Source organism: Meleagris gallopavo, chromosome 7 (genome assembly GCF_000146605.3).
Source record: "Meleagris gallopavo isolate NT-WF06-2002-E0010 breed Aviagen turkey brand Nicholas breeding stock chromosome 7, Turkey_5.1, whole genome shotgun sequence".
In the NCBI taxonomy this organism is placed as follows: domain Eukaryota; kingdom Metazoa; phylum Chordata; class Aves; order Galliformes; family Phasianidae; genus Meleagris; species Meleagris gallopavo.
The window spans coordinates 25,589,276-25,593,953 of NC_015017.2; positions in this window are offsets into that span (position 1 = coordinate 25,589,276).

Sequence of the window (4,678 nt, forward strand, 5' to 3'; positions counted from 1 at the left end):
ACACCTGAGTCTTACACCACTCTTCCTGGTGAGGAAGATCACAGATTTTTCACATTTTTTTCCTCTTCATGATGATATGTGTGCACATAATTCATGAGGGATGATGCCAAGTGTCTTGGCTCCGGGGTATGTATCTGGGATGTCTTATGTCAAATGTCTGAAATTTCTGGTTAAATACAGATCTTTTTACAAGGTGACGCATATGGGTTTTGCTAACCCATGCTTTCCAGTGAACTTAAATGAAGACTGGCTGCTCATAGTTAAATTTGAACATTGTTTCTGAGAACGGTGTTCCCCAGAAGTCTCTCACCTGAGAACGAAATGTTGGTAGAAATTTTTCTGCGCTTGTTTTTTCTGACTCAGTTTCTTTCTGTGATAACACAAAAGCTGATCTTTGATAAGATTGAGAATGAAGGCAAAACCTTCCTGCAACTTGTGACTGCTCGCTTGAGCCAGGACTCACACAAAAACCTTCCTTTGGAGGGCTGCTGTGACGTTTCCCTGTGGTGGTGAGCTGAAAACTGCTGTCAGAAATTGAGCTGAATATTTATAGCGCATAAAAACATTGTCAGAATGAAACAAAGGGGTATCGATTCCGTCTGCTGAAATTCTGATTATATTGTGGAGTTCAGTTGTCTGGAGTTGATGGAATTGAGAGTAGAATCAGTCTTCAGTCAAAGACTGTGGTTTGCTACCGGTATATTCCAGTGTTACTTTTTCTTGTTGCAGTGCACTATATTTGATCTTCCACTGTGAGGCAGGCAAGGCAATTAGGAGTGTGATACTATGGTAATGAGTGCACAGAGATGGTAGCAGCCTCTATATTTGGGCTGCCTTCACGTTTACACTCTAAAGTAATCATTCAAGCTTTCCTAAGTACCCTTACTCAACTGCTGTTGGCAGCAGGCATTTGAAATCCGGCCCCAGGATGGAATCTTGGGAACTAGATGTCTCTCTGTGAAATTTTGCACAGGTCTGCGTGAGTTACGTTCCTTCTGAAAATTACCATTTCTCTTCTCTCCCTGGCTTTAAGAATAACTGAGTGTATGCTCTGAAGAGTTGGGCTCAAAGTAACGTTTGTAGAGTGGCAGTGAGTCCATGGGGCCATGTGGGAGCTTGTGTCAGGACTGCTTCAGAGTACAGCAGTCCACAAATGTGTTCTCTAAATGCTGCTCTAGGTGCACGTGTCCCTTGCTGTTAGGCCTGCTAGGGTAGCATGGCCACTGCAGTCATGTTTAGGCTGGGATCTTTTTGCCTTACTTCACTGCATGACAAATGCGCGGGTGGAGCACCTTGTAGAGGAGAGAACTGTATTTCAGGCACTTACATATCGAAACTTAGGAGGGGAATGGAGTAAATGCATACAGTTAATGCAATTGCTGTTGGTAGACACAGTTTGAGCTGTTCACAGTTCCCCCTGAAAACATGGGAAAACAAAATACCTGATTTGGAGGGGCCAGCATGACCACACCACTTGGTGATGCATTGACACAGGCTGCCCAGAGAGGTGGTGGAGTCACTGTCCCTGGAAGTGTTAGGAACGCTGTGGATGTGACACTGATGTTAGTGGGGATGGGTTGGGGTTGGACTGGATGGTCTTTGCTAACCTCAGTGGTTCTTTGATCCTCTGTTACTATGATTGTAGCCCTTCAGTCATCTGATTAGAGGCATCAAGTAACGGTATTGAGCAATGAATGCTTAGTGCACTCCTAGTGCATTCCTTTACCAAACCTTCTCGCTGAGATCTCTTCTCATAAAAGCCTTTTGTAAAGTAAAGGGGTTCTTTGCTCCAGCCAAAGCTAGCCTAGATGATTCCAAGGAGGTGCAGATAAAAGGCTTCTCTCCCTGGCGTTCTAAGAACTAGTTTTCCTAATCTCCAAGGCTTTGTCTGAGAACAGGTGGCTCATCAGTCGTGACAGCTCTATGCCTCAGTTCTACTAGTAAGATCTGGATGACTTCACATTTACCCTCCCCTCTTTCTGACTCTAATCTCTCCCTGTATGGCATTAGAGAAGTTGAGGGGGAAAGAAAAGCAGTCTTACTTATTCGTCCTGCTTTTGGGGAGCCAGGACTTTTTGTAAATGAATATTGTGACATCACATAAATGTTTGTCTACATTGTGAGCTTTCTTGTGCAGAGAGGTAGCCAACAGGGCTCTAAATTTTGGCTGACTGCTAAGGTTAAGAAGGCACAAATACTTGGATGATCCTCTTCACAGTCTATTATTCCTGCCCTTTTGTATGACTGGCTCTTAAGAAATAGGAGTCTTTCTGTTCATAAGGAAAAAAAAAAGAATTGTGATCATCCCTGTTTGTAACACTTGTCAAGAGCCCTGTCTGTGTAATAGCCTTACAAATGTTCTAAACAGGAAAGCGAACCAAATATTTAAGGTAAGATTATATACCTTTCGTGTGTTTTCCATCTGAAGGTAGACCCCAGTGTGAGCCTACTGAGCATTGTTTCATCAGGCTTTGAAAGCCAAAACAAAACAAGCAGGTTAATGAAGTTGGCTTTTCCATTCTCTTTAATTGCTGTTAGGTTAATGAGATGGGGTCTTTGGACAGCGTCACCATGAGACTGGAGGGCATTGTGGCATATTAAGTGATCTTTTAATTATGGAAAAACAGTTCAGCTGCAGCTCAGAGTCACGCAAGCACAAGGTATTTGGTCACATTGTTTGAAGGAGGCACCTGTAGTGGAAATCTGAAGAGAAGATGTCTGCTATGAAATTAGCACTTGATACATCATAACCCACGACTGCAAAAATTATTCTTCTAGTTTGTAGTTTTTTGACACAGCTTGTGCTTAAACCTGTTTACTCTTCAGCAAAGCACGTAATGGGGTTGTGAAAGCAAGCAGCCAGTGCTCAGAGCCAGAGCTGGCGACACTGGTTAGTGTGAAATGGCTGCAAAGGGCTCTACTGCTTTGCATTACAGCCTGTGAACTGCATTTTGGTTTAACATCAGAAATGTTAAGTGCAGCCCTTTCTCAGTACTTCACAGGTTTGGGTTCCAAATGTCAAATGCTCCAAACTGGAGTTAGCTTGAGCTGGTGCTCTGGGGCCGCACTTCCTTGTATTCCCTGCTGAGCAGGCAGGCTGCATCCTGCTCAGTTGTTTATGTGACAGTAGCATCTAGAGGCTTCAGAAGGAATTAAAGCCCATTTTGCTAATGACGGTGCCTACATACAGCCCCTGCCTTAAAGGATAGACAAAAAAAGAAAACATGGAAAAAAAAAAACCAACAGATGAAGGCAGGCAAGCTGTGCACAAGCAGCCTGCTTCCCTCCTGGCACTGCTCAATGGACGGGACTCCTGGACAGCACTCCTCTGCTGTGCTCTTGGCAGAAGACATGAGTCTCTCCCTACAGTATGTATAAGCTGCAGCAGCATCCTGACCACGGAGTCTTGCTTGGTATTCTGCTGCCTCATGCTGATCTCTTGCATTGCAGATGGCCTACGCTGCGGTGGACTGTGCCAAAGATCAGAATCATGACCTGTGCAAGCAGGAGGGAGTTGATGGCTACCCCACCTTCAACTATTACAACTACGGGAAATTTGTGGAAAAATATACTGGAGAGAGAGGGGTGAGTAAAAGCAGAGTCATCGCCTGATAAAGGGAAGAAGTTCTCTGCCTGCCTTGCAAAAGAATAAATGCTGTGTGGTAAATTTTTTATCATACTGAAAGAATGTATAACTGCTTCTGTTACTGACACTCACAGATGAATCACTGCATACCGCACCACTGTGCGTTTCTGCATTACAAAAATATTTGGTTTATTTTAGGAATATGAGGAGAGGAAAAAGAAGATTTGGTAATGCTTTGTTACATATTTAATTTTTTAAGCTGTAATCTGAAGTCAGTTTGCAGTTAGAGAAAGTGGAGGATGTATTACAAGGGCTGCTGTTAGGTGCAGAAATGCCAGAAGATACAGATCTTGCTCCTGTCACTTCTGGAGCCAGTTCATCCATATACTGTAAACATGCTTCAGTTCTACTAGGCTGCCAAACAGACCATTGGTTTCACAGCAGGGACAAAGCTGTCCATCAGAGACCAGGGGAAACTAAATGTCTCATTCTCACTGGGTCAGACTCAATTGTGTGGCTCAGGATGGATAGACCAACTGTGCCATCTAGCCAGTGGGCTGAAGTTTCATCCTTTTGTCCTGCTGTGGCCATCTAATTATACGCTATGAATATAGTGAGCAGAAATGGCATAACGTGTTCTGTAAAATGCCTGAAAATAAGGAACTGATGTACTTATTTGTGTATTCTTTGTCATAAGCATGTGGAAAGAGGTTACTTCTCAGCAGTGATTGATTGCTGAGAGAAAGCTAAGGTCTACAAGAAAAGAACCTGGGGTCTTCAGGCTATCCAGTCAAGAGCCCTTTGTGAAAGTCATTGGTGCTGTTACAGCATGCCAAATTACAGAGGAGCATGATTAAAAAAAAAAAAAAGCCAGGTTCTGAGGTTCTTTCTCAGTCAGGATCTTAGGGAAGCCTTCATGGAGCTTGGCCTCCCAGTTTTCTCCAGCATTAGGACCACAGTAACTGCCAGTTTGAGGAGCTGATCCAGACCTTGTTATGGATACTGTGTTAAGTTCAGATTGGGGATCTTTTCTTAAATCACAGAATCACAGAATGGCCAGGGTTGGAAGGGACCTCAAGGATCACAAATCTC